At 34.0% G+C, this 18,718-nt stretch overlaps 1 non-coding gene across 1 annotated transcript; it reads left to right on the forward strand.

The window, feature by feature from the left end:
• The first annotated feature begins 16,499 nt into the window (after positions 1-16,499).
• Positions 16,500-18,492, forward strand: LOC117683480 (uncharacterized). Its single transcript, XR_010710275.1, has 4 exons — positions 16,500-16,714; positions 17,689-17,821; positions 18,043-18,131; positions 18,416-18,492. It is a non-coding gene; the product is annotated as an uncharacterized protein (transcript).
• Positions 18,493-18,718: the final 226 nt, after the last annotated feature.

Consider the following 18,718-nt stretch of genomic DNA (forward strand, 5'->3'; position numbering starts at 1 on the left):
CTCGGACTTCCGCGTTAAAAGAATATTAAAGAGTCGCACCATCAACACACAGATCAGAATATTTCTGACTGAAGAGGAGCACAGACGTGTCCAATTAGGTTGCTATTCTGGTGTATTCCCATAAGAGAATGTGGAACTTTCCTTACTCTCGAGGGGTGTGCGCAGCTTACATTTTATACTTAGATACAGATTGAATAGCCGAGTGCACATTAGTTGAGCACTCATAGAATTTGGTTGAGTACTCATTTGTTGAGAACTCATTGGTGTTTGAAAACTCATTAGTTGAGCAATACTTGGTTAATTGACAGTCATTTGTTGAATATTCATTGATAATCATTTAATTAAATTAAACCCCTATCCCGGGGCACAGGAAATTTACAATTTTGGAAGAGAGCTTCCTGGTCTACAAATCAATGAACTCATATTTTCTTTCAGATGTGCAGAGGTACAGTCGAGAGGATTTTGAAAAATGGTCAAATATTTACTATTTAATTGGCCCTGCCTCTAAGGCCTCTGTACAACAAGAGTAATAAAATTTATAATTTATCTGACATGAACAAGAAGAATATAGATGGTTTGGAATGTTTAATTGCTATATGCACCTTAACATGAATGGGCAAGCATTAGTAATAATTTACGGGTAGAGATAGTAATTTCAAGATAAATGTATTTTAATTCTAAATTGTTATCTAGGTATACAATTTTAAATAAATAATTTCATTCATGTAAAACTTATTGACTTTTATATACAAAATAAATAGGGTCATGCAGTGTGTGTGTGTTGGGGGTGGGGGTTGGGGGTTGGGGGTTGGGGGGTAAATCAAAGCTTAGTAATGTTCACTAGTATAGATCCATATCTGCATACCATATTATACAAATACAACTTATCCATGCATGGATAACTAAGTGAATCCATTGGCTATTACTATAGTGACCACTTCTCCCTGTGATGTAAATACCCAGTCACTAAGAATTAGAACTCATTGCTGAAGACATTTACAGCAGATATCATCACTGAAGAAATCAGACGGTAAGGTATTCTTTTAATATCTGTAATTAATATGGCCCGTTATGTTATGAACATGATATGATTATATTACGAGGCATATAAATTGTTTATAAAATTGAGGTTAAATTAAATGTCTTAGATAATTAATTCATAACGAAAGAGAACTGTGTATATTTAACTAGTCTTTGCTGACACAAAGAACAGGCAAAGAATAATACCAAACGTCTTGAAATGGAGGTTTGTTATATATATATATATATATATCAAGAAATGGGTATGTACTACCCAGAAATCACTTGCGGTATTACAGAGGTTTTTTTTTTGTTTTCTACATCTTCTCACTAGATACCTTTAATTTTAATATTGTAATAAAAAAGGGGGACTATATACAACTAGGTCCAAACCCAGGGACCCTTCAGTTTAACAACCGATGCTGTGAGTTAGCCATTGTTTTTTAATGACAGTAATACTACATGTATATATAATCAACCGTTTTTAAATTACTAAGCTAAAACAGCATAACCTTTTATCATTTTTTAAAGCATCCCGTATGAAAGCTGGTACACTGTCTATTGTATTTTCATGTCAGTTATACGCACAAAGGCCTCTTTAGCTTTGCAAATGGAAACGAATACAATTATGTGAACATTTCTATATTTTAGCAGTTATATTACTCATACCGAACAAAACATTATTGTAACGGCATTAATAAGTTCACAATGAACAAATTTTACAGCGACAGCCATATTGAAATTTTAACTGCTCATGAGTTATAAAAACATCTTTCAAGGGCTCTAGACCCCTGTGTTGAAGGGCCAGCCCCTTTTTCTTGTTGTCATGGGAGCTTTTGATTTTATAAAGTTTTTATTGTTATACATGTTTTCACAAAATACTTAACACAAACGAGATATGTTGAGAAAACCACGAAAAATTACAACGCTTCTTTAACCTTAATTTTCTAGCTCAAGTAAGCTTCGGCACTTTCTAGCAGATATGAAAGTTTCATTTAAATTGTTCGTGTAGATTTTGAGAACTGACGTACATAAAATTAAAAAAAAAAGATAAAAAGAAAATAATAAGGTTTTCCGTTCGAAATTTCAAACTGGAAGACTTTAATAAGAAAAGTGAAAAAGAAACAACAGAATATTAGAAGGGTCTTCCACTGAAGACGGACGACACTAATGATAATACATAATAATAAGATTTTTAACATAAGATGGGAATATAAGATGGAAAGAAATCTGAACAATTTGATAGTAGAATTGATGATATTAGGAATTAAACTCTATCAAATTTATATCAAATTGTAGATATGGAATCTGTGCATATTTGCAGACAGTCGAGGAGAGAATCAGAAAAAAAGTTTTCGAATTAAAGTAGTTTCATTGCTAGAGAAGGTGGAGAAGTTTCTTGATGGGAATGATCATTCAAACAACAAGATCATTTATATTTTTGCTGGCGTGAATGATCTTACACCAGACAGAGAGCACATAACTATGAGGAATAAATTGCCAATGAAGAAGTAAACTTACGCAACCTTTTAGAAGAAATTAAATTATGAAGACAGAGTTAGTGAAAAAACAAAAGTATAAAAATAATATTTGCCACAATTTGCACGATGCATCTTCGAAAGTGGAACGAAACAAAAAAACAACAAAGAAAAACCCCAAAATTACAATTAGATACAAAATATGAAGAAATCCAAAACACAATGAAAATGTAAGAAAAATGAATAGAAATTACATTAGGATTAATACAGCTTCAAACTACTCTACACAATATAATCATACATCCATAGAGGTCAATGTACAAGTGAAAAGAGCGTTACAATTACAGAAAATTATCAGATATAATTCACCACCAATAGCGGAAATTTATTAAATATTAATAAGGGAAATGTATCTGCTAAATATTTGAACTAAAATGTTTATAACTTCTAAGTGATATTGGTAAATGGAATAGAATTATTCGGATCGCTTTAATTACATGTAATTTAATCGTTTCGACAGCTAGAGGACGGTTGACGGCTGCTGGAAAGTTCTACTGTCCTCAACGATAAGATGATGAAGATCCTTGGCAGAACACACACATATTGTCATTGTAAATATTTGAGCTAGTGTTACCAGAGACATAAATAACAGTATTAAATTTTATGTCTCGTGTTACGCAGATCAACTTAGTTGCATTTGTATTAAAATCCTTAAAAATATGATAAATTCCTAATAAATCATCATATAGTAGATTAATTATGTTAATTTTTCTACTGTCTTTACACTCAGTAATTTCATTGATATTATGCCATTTTATAATATTTTTATACTCTTCACAGACATCATTTAAGGAGCAATGACAATCAACGAAAGGAAGGCTACCCTTAAAGAGAAAAACGCTGCAAGGATGATTCTTCGCTGGAAAAAGCACTATCCATTGACGATCGCCAAATGCCACAACCCATTGACCGGGACGGAGGAAAATCGCTTAATGGTTGACGATTAAATGGTATTAAGGTCGAGCGAAATCGGCCTCGCGACAAAACAAGCGTTCGAGGAAAGCAAAGCCGCGGGTTCAAAATAAATTCGGCATCGTCTTTAATCTGTATTCAGCGTCTTAAATCTGTATTCAGCGGCGTAACACATCGGAACGTTCAGACGTCTCTGAAATCTCTACCCGAAAAGCAGTCCTTCAATCCAATATTCGACAATGTAGCTCCTGTGAAACCTATTCGTGCGAGTTCGATGCAAGAACGCCACCAAATCGACTTAGTTGATATGTCGCAATACACCTAATTTTATGACGGTCAAGAGTACAGGTATATTTTGTCGGTTATAGACGTGTTCAGTTTTTACATATGACTTCGCCCCCTCCGCTCGAAAGAAAGCACCGAGATTGCAGACGCGCTCGAGTCCATTTATCAAAGCAAAGGACCGCCAAAAAGTATTCAATGCGATAATGGTCGAGAATTCCATGGCACAGATACCCAATTGGCCGAGGTATTGGGTTGTCAAATTATCAATAGCCGATCGTATTATCCGCAAAGTCAAGGTAAAATTGAATCGTCTCATAAATCGTGAAAATCAAAGATTAAGTACGACGTACTTAAAACAATCGATTCGAATTGGGTTCGAGATGTACCAAAACACGCGATGTAACGCAATGAAGAGTATCACTCATCGTTAAAGGCGTTGCCATTTTACGTGTATCACGGCCGTGAATCTAATAGCGTGCGTAAATCTACTCGACGTGGGCCGAGCGTTCCGAATCACGTTTTCCGTCAGCTAAAAAAGCAATCAGCTGTCCGCAACACAGCCTTATTGGAATCGAACAAACTCGAAAAAACTATGACAAAGTACCATTTCAAAGAACAACAAGTTAGCGTGTATAGCGTGGGCGACGACGTGTATGTAAAATCTCGAACGCACAAAAATTACAATAAAGCTAAGTCCCGTTTCGAAAGAGGGAAAGTAATCGCTACTAAACACAACGCGTTCTCGTATAAAATCAGGTTTTTTAGTGGAGTTTCGCGTTGGATAGCTTTGCCAAAATATAGCTGCGATTTTGCCTTCCGAAGAACTGTTAAAAGGGCAAAAACGTCATCGATTAAGATTTAATATCATGTGCGAATGAACAGCGATGAATGCTCACGAAAATCAGACCTCAACTGCAAACACAAACGCAATAAATTTTGTTGCCGCAAAAGCAAAATCCCGTGTTCGCTGCCGTCTCATATTTTCCCTCATATATCGGATTTCTATCTTTCCGAAAACTTAGTTAACCAACTTCAAGGACCGAGCCTATCGATAACCGATACAGCCCATGACGACTTGGTTCGAATTGCACTTGAACGCGATTTAGTTCCTGTTGGAAACATTCCTAAAGACGGCAGCTGTCTATTTCATTATGTTGCGCAATCGCTCTCAAGTCAGTTACAAACCGATCTTGGTCAGCTAGATATCCGAAATGTGGTTAATTTGCTTTCCGAAAATCCCGAAACACCAGACGGCGACCGCTTCTCTCCGTTCATTCCTAACCTACACTGGGACACCTATTTAGAGGGCATATAAGGTACCTAATGGGGCGATCACATCTGCATAACAGCCATAGCGAACGCATTTAACATCGCAATAGGTATCGTATCGAGCTCCCAGTCCGACTTAAATTACATTTTACCTTTCAATCCTCAAAATCGGGAACATCTTTTGCATATTTATTTGAGTCATGAGCTCGAGTTTCATTTCATTAGATTAGAGCCAATAGTAGGCATGCAGTCGGATATTTTCAATAGTGCAGTTAATGTTCAAAATGTAAATAAAATCCTTGGCAGAACTTTCATCAGAATAGACGTAAGGTTTCCCACACACTACCTACTGGACGAAATCCATTTCAACGATGCTAGGACTGTCCAATTCCTGATTTCCATCAGCAAGACAGTAAAGACTATCTCCTTGGAGAAGAGAATAAACGGCCCTTTTCAGTGCCTTTCAATATTCCTGACGATGAAGGTATCGAGCCCTGCAGGGAGGTATGGGACAGTAGAACGATTCACCAGCCGTCAACCGAATTTCTACTCAAGTTCCTTGAACAAGTTTTCAGGCTGAATTATTTTATGTTTAATGGCGAACATTATATACAAATAAGTGGCACAGCTATTGGCACCAAAATATGCCAATATTACAAAGATTGGAACGCAACTTGCTTCGTAGAGCTCCTTTCAAATCTTTGAGCTAGTTGCAGTTCATATACGATATTGAGATGAAATGGGTCGAAATCCGAGACTGTCTAAATGACTTCATTACCTTTGCCAAATCCTGCCACGATTCGATTAAAAATCACAGTGGACATATCTAGTTCCAACTATGTATTTTTGGGATACAACATCAAACCTGGAAGATTGAGAAATACTATTCAGTCTCCATGCAAAACCCACTGATTCTTACCTTTTATCTCAAGCCATCGAGTTGCCATCCTCCCCATACTTTTAGAGGAATTTCTGAAGGATTAACAACCCTAATCGGACGGATCTGTTCTTCTAATAAAATATTTGAAGAACATCAGAATATTAAAATCCCATCTGTGTAATCGAAAAACTATAAAGCCCACGCACTGCAATTGATAGGATTGTTATAAAAGACAGGGAAACCCTTATGCAATACAAAGAGAAAACACACAAAAACATGGTTCTACTTGTCGCTACCTATAACCCCGCCCTTCAGAACCTCAACACCATCCTTAGAAATAATCTGCCCATTCTTTAAGCTAACGAAAGAATGGCCGATCATTTCAAGGATCCGCCAATGTCTGCGTTTAAACGCCCGAGGAACTGGACATGGTAGTGAGGGCGAGATTAGACAACCCGTTGCCAATAGTGGTTGCCGATCCCCGATGCCTTTTGTGTAAACATAGCACCAACACAGACAGTTTTAAAATCCCCATCACAGGTCGCACCTTCAAGATATTTGGCAACACATCTTGCCGCAAAGACAACTGCATTTATCTCATCAGTTGCAAAGTTTACTCTAAGCAATACGTTGGTGAAACAGGTGACCTCCGCAGAAGGATCAATAACCACCTCTCTACCATAATACCAAACCAAATCAAGGAGCCCGTTGGAGAACATTTTAATACGACTGGCCACAAATGGGAAGACATGACAGTATTGGTTATTAGTCCCCTACCGTAGTTTCACCGTAGGGAACTATAGCTTTCCTCTGCGCCCGTCAGTCCGTCTGTCCCACTTCAGTTTTCCACACTTTTTTCTATATGCGTTTGAAGAATAATATGAAAGTTGCTGAACAGCTTCGAAATGTCAAACTACAGATCAAATTTACTCTTTTGTAGCGTCTGGTTGACATATTTTTGAGAAAATTAATTTTTTAATGTTCGGGTTCGATGTGTATTAAATAAACGAGTATGTACCATTTCATTTATTGCTTCTGACAAAGAAATACGTTCTGTAAAATAGTATCAAGCATCGTGTTGTAAATTTAATCGACAGGGTTTTTTGTATTACACAATCGAGTTCGTTATCGGGTTGGTCTGTTGATTCGGGGTACAGAAGACGAAAAGACATTCTGCATAACAGTGCATTGTTTTCACAAATTTCTGCCAGCAATTACTTAATGGACTTGGAGACAATACAGAAGTTAAAATAAAAAGAATTATTTTTCCCATTTTTTATTTAGTTTTATTATCAACTATGTAATTTGAATATCTCTGATTAAAGCATAACATCTCGTTTACAATAGATGTGAAATAGATGTATGCGTCGAAGCTTTTGTCATGTTGTAAATTTTGAATTTACTGGGTGGCAGTAAATACAAAATTTACAACATGACAACTTTGTCAGAAACAACTGCTCATTTAGGCGGTAGGCAATTTAGGACCATTGAGTCATGAATTTCACAATTTTGGTAAACGGCTTCAAGGACATCATTACCAAGCATTTATATAATTGTTTTTAAATATATCTGGAAGTAGGTAAGATGTTTTAAAGATTTAATATTTTCTACTCTATGGTTTTTAACGACGACGACTATTAGCAACAAAAAATCTACGTGACACAAGATACCCAAAAAATTAATACATGTGTTTGCAAAATGATTTTAAATAATTTATTTCATTCGGGTCCAAAAGCAAAATCTATCAAAAAGAAGAAAATTTTTAGCACCGTCTTTTTGCATCACGTATTCACCGTAAACTAAATCACAAACTGGTGTCAGTACAATCATGGTCAACATACAATTTTATATTGTTAATATTTTTAAGTGAACACGGAAGAATTGATGTATCATATGGTGACTTTCAAAAGGTATCTTAAAGGCCAAATTGCAGAATAGCTATGAGGTAAGGGCAATTTTCTCTGGTAAAATTTCTAGAAAAAAAAAGAAAAGCATTCATGGTAATATAAAAAGAGGAGAATCCCTTATTACAAACTTTTATTGTGCAATCCTTAGAAAATTGAGTTACAACCATCTAGACAGTGCCCAATGGGACATAAAAGGGGAACATGTCGCTGCCCTCTCCTGTTAGTGATAGATACACCAGCCTCCCCAACAAAAGTCTCCGACAGAAAGGATCTAATTCCACAGATCATGACAAGATATCCCCTCCAAGCCTAAATTCGTCATTTTATATTGATCCATCTTCGTTTATACAAACAAGATATCTGTGAGCCAATGCTCACTAGTGATACCCCCGCTCTGATGTGAATATGCAAAATAAGCAAAGTCGACATTTAACAGAAAGCTGGCATCCGATTGGTACAGAAATATATCCCACAATATGGCATGCCTAAACAAATAGTGTGTTAAAATTTCAAGCATCTGCGATAAATAGCTGCTGAGAAATCTTTGAGGAAAATTTGTTTGAAAATTTTGGCTAAAATAAACAAAGTACTCATTTAACAGGAAGATAACGTCCGATTGGTACAAAAATATATCCCACGATATGGCATGCCTTAAAACATACTGTGTTAAAATTTAAAGCATCTCCGATAAATAGCTGCTGAGAAATCTTTGAGGAAAATTTGTTTGAAAATTTTGGCAAAAAATAAACAAAGTCATTATTTAACAGGAAGTTGACGTCTGATTGATACCAAAATATATCCCACAATATGGCATGCCAAAACAAATAGTTTGTTAAAATTTCAAGCATCTGCGATATATAGCTGCTGAGAAATCTTTGACGAAAATTTGTTTGAAAATTTTGGTTAAAAAATCAGCAGAGTCGTCATTTAACAATAAGTTGACGTCCGATTGGTAGAAAAATATATCCCACGATATGGCATGCCTTAACAAACACTGTGTTAAAATTTCAAGCATCTGCGATAAATAGTTGCTGAGAAATCTTTGACGAAAATTTGTTTGAAAATTTGGTTAAAAAATAAGCAAAGTTGTCATCTAACAGGAAGTTGACGTCCGATTGATACAAAAATATATCCCACAATATGGCATGCCTAAACCAATAGTGTGTTAAAATTTCAAGCATCTGCAATAAATAGTTGCTGAGAATTCTTTGACGAAAATTTGTTTGAAAATTTGGGCAAAAAATAAACAAAGTACTCATTAAACAGGAAGTTGACGTCTGTTTGGTACAAAAATATATCCCACGATATGGCATGCCTATACAAATACTGTGAAAATTTCAAGCACCTGCGATAAACAGTTGCTGAGAAATCTTTGACGAAAATTTGTTTGAAAATTTTGGTTAAAAAATAAGCAAAGTCGTCATTTAACAGGAAGTTGACGTCCGATTGGTACAAAAATATATCCCACGATATGGCATGCCTTAACAAACACTGTGTTAAAATTTCAAGCATCTGCGATAAATAGTTGCTGAGATAAATGCGACAGAAATTTTTGTTACGGACGGACGGACAGACAGACAGACAGACAGACAGACAGACAGACACACAAGGGTAAAACAGTATAATTACAGAAAATGTAAAGGATTCAAATTCTGATGAGAAACCTCCAGTATTAACACCAATTCATATAAGGTCAATATTGCGCCCTCCTAAGAAGTTCACACCTAGTGATTATGTCAGGGCACGTAAGCAATTTTTTTCCGAAACGGTAAAACAAAAGCATTTTACTGATTTGCCTTTTTTCTGCGTAACATTCTGTCACTTGTATTCTATAACAATTTATTATTATTTTTCACTTTAATATTAAAATAAATTTTAAATATTTCTTAGGCACCCTTAATATCTGTCCTCGAAATTACTTAATTGAAGGTAACAATGTATTCCCCAAGGACACAACAAGCAAGAATAGACTACCTCGACGATTGGTGCTAAAGCTAATAGCTCTTTATGAACGTGCCATCACAAGTGAAGCCAAATTCTACATTACCAGCAGCAAATTATAGTACTAACATGTCAATGCATTGCAATTATTGACTGCAAAGCCCAATATAAAGATTTTGCAAAAGGGTTTTTCGCGAACTTAGGCATTAGTTCTTTGGCGTGTTTCCGAGTCAATGCCTTGACGCTTGGCTCTTATTTTAGCTGGGACCAAACATATTTCTTGTCACTGGGGATGACAACGCCTGAGGTTGACCATATTTATGGAGAGGTCGCCATGCAAAGATCGAAGAAAAATCTGTGCGGCGTTCGCAAGAACGAGGAAAGACTCGGCAGCTGGGCCGGATGAAATCTAGATTAAGACAACGATAGCAAAAGACTCTAAAGGCCAGCTGACCTCGTGGTGAGAGTCGGATTCAAACTAACAGCTGATCACCGAGCGGTAGATGTGCTATAGGCTAGAATCTTAGATGGCCGGCTGGGGAACCAGCTGCCTGATTTCTCCTCCCACATGGGAGGTACCCCTCACAGTACCCTGTGAGGCAGCCATCTATCAGGGGGGTAGGCGTAACAATTGCTTTCCGTGTGCTCCGAACATCACAGAATACCTGGGTCTTCCCAACACCTAGTAAGGCTACGGAGCAAGCCCTAGGGTGGTCCGTGCTTCGGCCGGATTCAGAGACACTAGCAGGGGCGCCCGCCGGGTGCCGCACGGTTGCCGGGGGTCTGGCTTAATACGATCCCCATGATGACTGCTCCCAGGTCTTAACCTGGCAGACCGCCCGGACTACAGTGAGAGAGCCAAAATCTCGTCGAGGGACTAGCCACCCCGATAATCCGTGAGAGCGTTGATCTATGGATTCATGCCTGTGAAGGCTCCATAAGCTGCCATCATGGCCCAGTACGACGAATATGTCAAAGTGAAGAAATTCGACCAAGTATGGGTAATGGCCAAATGCCTCGTTATATAACTAGTGACGCGCATGAATGGACTAGTGAGATTTGTTAGCAAAGCTTTCAACAACAAAACCGTCTCTGTAGCAGGCCAATCGAGTTTTGCTTTAGATATTCGGACACTTCTTTTAGGATCAGGTTAATCTCCGAGAACAAGCCATGTATGGTACATTGCATTATAAGAACATAAAGTTGTCGACTATCGTTGATGACCTGACTGCTTGAAGATGTCTCGTTACTTTAAATAGACCTTCTGTGACAATTAAACCTTCAATATATACTAGTAAACCGCTTCCAAGCCTCTTGCATGTTGGGCCAAATTAAGGTTGGCTTAAAAGAAGAAAATTGCACTATACATATTTTAACATTATATTTACTCAATAAAGGATATGTTTTAAGTGTAGTCATAAAATTAAGATTTCTAGAATACTAGTAGGTTGAAAAGAAACACAGTCTATTCCGAATCGTTGAAGTGATATTCTCAATCATCTAACGATACTATATAAAGGGTTCAAAATACCTTTAGGTTTAGCTGCAATGATGTAGCCCTCTGGTTAAGTAACGTTTATTTAAAAGTGTAGAATTGAAGATATCGAGATGCATATTATTAAATTTAGGAGCGTTAATCATAACACATAAGAATATTTTATAAAATATTCCAGAAACAGTTGACATGGTTAGCCATTCTAATGAAATCCTTACAGTTTATTCGTACTTGTAAGCTGTACATGTGTTCCCCTTTCTGTGCACCTTTTCATAAAGACAAAATTTTAGGGTGACCTTCCGCATGCATTGTATTATTCAGAATAATACTTTAAGAGAGACAGCATGTTCGGTCATACCAGCATGAACAGAACAATAATTTGAACATTTGAAAAATAGCTGCTTATATAGGGTGGCTATAATAGGGGCGTGGAGATAAAACATGGCGGCATAAGTCGTTCTCGGGACAAAAGAAGGGAAAAACAGTTTCAACGTACGATTTAACATTGGTGATCGACTTGAATAAATATCAATTCGTTCGTAGTTTTTTTCTGCGCCTGTGCCGAAATGAGACTATAAGAAATACAAAATGGAAATGATTTATGCACAACTTACTCATACAAATTGAATAAATGTGTATGTTAGGTTAGGGTTATTCACGTGCCACTGCACGACGATGTTGAACACGCCATAATAACCAAATGTTGCCCAGAATTTGTTCTTGTAACATAAACGGGCAATATCCTGTTATTAGCGGTGCTGTCAATTTTTAACGTTATTAACGTCAATTATAATACTTCTAAATCTTTGATACTTCTCTTGGTATATTATAATGGCATTATATACCTTTTTTTTATAACAACTGTTTTTATGGGCCATCATTGTTGAAAAAATGTAGTATTTGATGTACACCTTTTAAAACCCATTGCTTATAAAAGACATATTTGTTATTAATACATATAGACTCATTAAACCATATCGGGCTTAAAATAGATAATTCACTGTCAGTACATTTTCTAAGTTCAAAAAATGACAAAAAAACATCTTTCCAAAATAGATTTTTACAAGTTTTTGACAGTTGATATAGTATTTGTCTTCCAACAATTGTCATATTTAAAATATTTGGAAAAGTACTTATTATCAAGTCTTTCCAACTTGACTGACAAGCATCATTAAAAAATCTACGTATCCAGGTGATTTTCAAGCTTTTGCAAAAAGAATCAAGACATATCATTCTTAGCCCACCCTTTTCATAACTTTGAATAATGCTACTTTTGGCTACTCTTGATGTTTTTGAATTCCATATGTAATTATAAAAAATTGTTTCAATTTCCTTTATATGTTTTCTTGGAGGATTAGGAAGACTTATTAAGAGATGCGTAATTTTTGGAAGAATCACATTTTTAATTACTGTGATACGTCCTGCTGTAGATAGCATTCTTCTAGACCATGCGCTTATTGATAGTTTCATTTCATTGATTTTTGGTTTAAAGTTTAACTCGTTCATATATGTATTATCTAAGTTTACACAATAAGTAATGCCTAAAACTGTAAATGGTTCCTGAGACCAGTTAACTTTTTCAAAATCCTTGAAATATTCATTTGATTTGTTTGATAAGGGTCCTATTTTTACACACTTAGTTTTATAATAATTAGGTTTTAATCCTGAGTATTTTGCATATTTATTAACCAAAGAAAGTGCTGACTTAATTGAATTTTTCGAACCTTTTAATAATAACACTGTGTCATCTGCGTATTGTAGTAATTTATATTCTTTGTTCATTACACTAATCCCTTCAATTAATATATTGTTTCTTATCATAAGGCCCATTATTTCCGCACAAAGTATAAAAATATATGGTGAGATTGGGTCCCCTTGTCTACATCCCCTGCCCATATTAAAAAATTCTGAAAATATACCATTTTGTATCACACAAAGTTTTGCATTATTAAATAAAGTTCTTATTGCATTCTGGAAATTCTCACCAAAATTAAAAAATGTTAAAACTTTAGAAATAAATTTCCAAGAGACTGAGTCAAATGCCTTTTCAAAATCAAGTATGAGAATTAGACCTGGGGTATTAGTTTCATTGCAGTATTGTATAATATCATAAAGTAGTCTGGAATTCTCCCCGATATATCTCCCTGCTAAAAAACTTTTTTGATTTTCGTGGATTATGTCAACAAGAATGGGCTTCATACGGCTAGCCAGGACACTTGATAATAACTGATAGGTTACATTAAGAAGTGAAATTGGCCTCCAATTTTTAAGATATTCTCTGGGCTTTTGTCCTTTTGGTAGGATTGAAATGATTCCTTGTGTTTGTGAGTGAGAAAGGATACCAGAATCAAGACTACATTTAAAGGAATTAAATATATAAGATCCAATATCAGACCAAAAAAATTTTAAAAATTCTGCTGTAAATCCATCTGTTCCTGGTGATTTATCATTTTTAAATAGTTTTAATGCCTCTAATATTTCCTTTTTAGTTATTTCTAATTCTAATTTATTTCTCATACTTTCTGTAACTTTTTTTTACATCCTTTTCCATAATTACTTCTTGAAGATTTACTTCATCAAGTAAATGATCTTTATTCTCATACAATGACTTATAAATTTTTTTTACTTCATGTAAGATTTCATTTTGATGATTGATCTCTACTCCTTGGTCATTTATTAGCCTAGATATGTTTTTATTTATATAGTTTCTTTTTTCAAGTGCAGCAAAATATTTAGTAGGTTTTTCTCCTTCCTCTATCCATTTGCAATGACTTCTTATTAGTAGTCCACTAAGTTCATATTTTCTTATATCTTCCAACTCTGTTTGAAGTTCATTTAATAAATCTGAATAAAGTTGTGAAGGACACATTTCATACATTTCTTGTAGAGCTTTAATCTGAATGATAAAATCTTTTTTCCTATTTTTTCTTTCTTTAGCTTTAAGTGATGAATAATATATGGATAAGCTTCTGATTTTCATTAGCAATACATCTAAGAATAAATCTTTGCGGATATATAATTCCGCATCAGGCCCTGGCACGTATGGAGGCCTTGTATATTCAAAAACTGTGTCATTAATAATTTCTTTGATTTTCAATATATATTCTTTGTCTATTAACAAAGAGTTATTGAATCTCCAGAATCCTCTACCTCGTTCGAAATCATTGATCTTAAATTCAATATTAATTATTGAGTGATCTGTTCTATAACCTGGAATAATCTTAACATTTCCTAAAATTGACATTAACTCTTCAGATATGAGAAAATAGTCTAATCGAGCTTGTTTTGTGGGATTTCGACGAGTCCAGGTAAAATTTTTTGAAGTTAGGTTATTTACTCTCCAGTTGTCTACCAGATTGGATTTATTTTTAAGATTTTGTATTTCTATCCTATTTTTGGGGTTGTTTTCTTTGACATAATTATGGCAATCTAACTTAAAATCTTGAACTACATTCCAGTCTCCACATATAATAACGAATTCGTTACCAAATTCCTCTATAATATTTCCAACATTTGAGTAAAAATCTGGTCCATATAAATTAACCAAAGTTATATTATATTTATTATCTACTAACATATTGGTAATAATAAAGTTTCCATTGGCATTATATACCTTATTACTGTCACAGGTGTTACCTATTAAAAACGCCTGTTGAGGGTTCATATATTTATTGTGGACACAGTGACAAACAATGAGAGTTGAAATTAATAAAATGATAGAGAGCCCTGCAAATATAAACTAAAATTCCTTATGCTACTATATCATACATGTAATGCAACGAGTACTAAGTTTCTATCTAGATCTGATTTAACACATAATAACATAGCGATAAATTTAATATGTACATTAATTAATTAAAGTGAGGTAACTCTTACAGTTTCAGTGCATATACAATATACACTTTTCCCATTATAATCATAAAAATAAGTTGCAATTAAAAATATCATAGACACATTCATGGGGAATTATCTCACCATTCTATGGGAATAAGCTTTCCTCTATGCATCTAATTGCAAGTTTATCATGATTTTGTATACATATTTATCTGTAATTCAATTAACAGAATACTAAAAATACTATTGATTAAAAACATATACTTTGTTCATTTGGAACAATAGACAAAATATTTGATCATCATAAAGCATTCTGTAACCTGATTAAAGAATCAGTTATTCTTTAAAATAAGAATCAAATACTACTGACTTTTTAATCGATATTTACCAAATACATTTATAATACTGCTTCATAAGACATTACTTATTTGCTTATTTTATAGAAATTTACATGTTCATGGTACTATAATACATAGGATATTAGTTTATATGTTACTTACCCAAGAGATAGTCTGCTGTCAAACAACCAGCAGTTTGTGCATTTGAGTATGCTCACACAGCTGTAAACGAATATGAGGTAGTGGATTTTGATTGGTCCAATCTTTGGACGTGCGACGCTGAACAATGGCAAGGTCAGGAATACAAAGCAAGCGATTCATAACGGGCATATGAAATTGATTGTCATCCGTTATTGTCTTCTAAATGATATGAAAAAAATGTCTTCTAAATGATATGAAAACTATACAAGATTTATTAATAACATCTACATCCGTATTTTGTATATAAACATTATATTTTATGTGCATTATTTTTCATTTTTTCGGGAAAAGTTAACACATGACGCCATTTTATACGGCATGCTTGTGTGTTCATCTGTGAGACTTGTTGATGTAAATTTGAAGTATATAATTAATAGACCTTATAGTTTTACTACATGCCCTTGTAATAGAAATAACGAGCACATTTTCATATTTTCTATGTATTTTCTTTAATCATTGGAACATAGGCAATTTCGCCACATATGATTCTGATATGAAGTTCTTTTCATATAAGAATCATATCGAAATCACATAAGAATGATATCAAAATTGATTCATACAAGAATTATATAATCCCTATCATATGATTCTGATATGATTTGAATTATATGATAACTACTTCATATGAGAATTATATCATAATAAAATCATATCAAAATTATATAAGATTCATATCATAATTATATGATTGGGATTTACATCAAAATATTTCCAAAGGAAATGTATGAAAATCATTTTAAATACCTTCGAATTAATTGCGGCATGATTATTATTGGTTTTATATGAAAACTTGTTTGAAATTATAAGTGAATTTAATATTCAATGATTGGATTTCTATTGCTTTCAAGTAATGTAGGTAAACGGTGTATACATCTTAAAATTACTTCCTATATTTTTGTTTAATGACTAAAATCACTATTGATAAAAGGCATATAGAATAAAATATATTTTTTACGAATTCTATAATCAAATGTAAACAATTCCGGAATGAAACTTGAATCGGCTTCGATTTTGTCGTTCAAATGTATACGTCATATTTTACGTCACGAACGCCGAAGAGATCCAGAAACTGCAGGATGATTTCAGATAAAAAGGTAAGGATTTACCAGTCTTATTTCTTTTTCATTTACGAGCAATTAAATTAATCAACTGACGGTAGATTGCGAATAAATCTGCACATGTTATAGAACTGTTGCTGTGTTTTTCCAAGAAAATTCGAGTAGATCGTCGATCGGAATCATTCATCATTTCTATTTATAAAAACTACTATATTCACTCTCTGGAGAGAGTCGGAGTGTTGATTTAAACGTGTGAGGAAATACAGTTACAAAATTTAATGTAACAATAAACAATTTTATGATTTAAAATTCAGACCTGCGTGTTAAATTATAGGCCTATTTCCCACAGTGTAGAGACAGCTCTGTGCAGCTATAGCTAACTAAATTTGATTTAGATAGTACAACACTTTTGTAAAACAATCGCCAACTCAAAATATATCTCAATTAATGAAGATCAAGCGCATTCTGAACACTAAAAACGTTCAAAGTGAAAGTAGCCTAAATCTAGAGCAAAGCTTGATGTGAAGCAACGAGTAGGCCTTCCTCTCAGCTGTCGAAGATCAACATGGAAAGACTTACTGATTATCTTATGTTGCATGTCACGCATAAAATTATGTATAACTATTCATTAACATTATTTATGTTATTTATTTCATTTAAAATATTAATTTACTTTACAGATAATATAAGTAAATTTTACAAATATGTATATAATGTACATATATTTATTGGTTTTTTTTTCTTCTTTAACAAGTTATTTCAAGACAAGTACTAGTATTTGTTGGAAATGACCAGTCAGTCACATAAATGAGTGTTATTTTATTACATTTTTTTATTAAAACAGGTTATTCACAATTTGCTCACATCTTCAAAATAGTAGAATGGCATTTATTTCTACTATAAACCTTCAGTAATATTGTAGTATGAAAGTCAGTATTTTTTTTAAAAATATGAATGTATTTAAACTATGTTTATATTCATCATTTTATTTTGTGTTTTATATTTTTCAGCAAATGGCTATTATAGTACACACGCTTAATACTAAGATTTGGCTGGATGTAGTCTGATGATGTATGACTATAATTTCAAGATCCTGGCATTCTCCTCACATTCATAGCAAGATTTCGTCCTGTTCTGAATCTGGTATGATACATATGATATCATGAAAATTAATTTAAAACTTAACTGCACTGTTAATACTTATATTTAACTTTCCAGATTCCTTAGATTAATATTAAACCTTTTGAAAGCTTATTTAATAGTTAACAACACATGCTTGATTTTGCTTTTAAAATTTTGATTCTAAAAGCTGTTATGTTCTTTGTCTTAAGCATGGCTATAGTGAAGTTGCATTTACATTCCAGGATAAGATCTAAACTTGTCTTGTGCTTTGGTTAACACATCAGAAAGGGAGAAGTGGATGGAAAGACTTGAAGGGCTAAATGAATTTAGAGTAATACTTTACTTTGTCAAATTGATGCTGTAGTTGGATATTGAATTTCTCTCTCTCTCTCTCTCTCTCTCTCTCTCTCTCTCTCTCTCTCCAAGCTTGCAAATGTAATGATTTAGCAATCATTATTACATGTGAAATAAATGTTTAAGAGGATAGGAATAAGAATAACATTGACATATCGTCGCATACAGAAGCTACATGTGTACTATAACATGGTGCTTATTTACAAATCATAAAAACTGATATCTTAATTTTTAAGTGTCAAAATATGTTTCTTTTTTCAGAAAACTAATGAAGCACCAAAGAACAAGAAGAATAGAAATATCTAAATGTTATCATTTGCAGGAATTAAATTTATTTTAATTATACCCCCGCTCCGAAGGAGAGGGGGTATACTGTTTTACCCTTGTGTGTCTGTCTGTCCGTCCGTCTGTCTGTCCGTCTGTCTGTCTGTCTGTCCGTCTGTCTGTCCGTCCGTAACAAAAATTTCTGTCGCATTTATCTCAGCAACTATTTATCGCAGATGCTTGAAATTTTAACACAGTGTTTGTTAAGGCATGCCATATCGTGGGATTTATTTTTGTACC

The sequence above is a fragment of the Magallana gigas genome, chromosome 10 (genome assembly GCF_963853765.1).
Source record: "Magallana gigas chromosome 10, xbMagGiga1.1, whole genome shotgun sequence".
NCBI classification, from domain to species: Eukaryota; Metazoa; Mollusca; class Bivalvia; order Ostreida; family Ostreidae; genus Magallana; species Magallana gigas.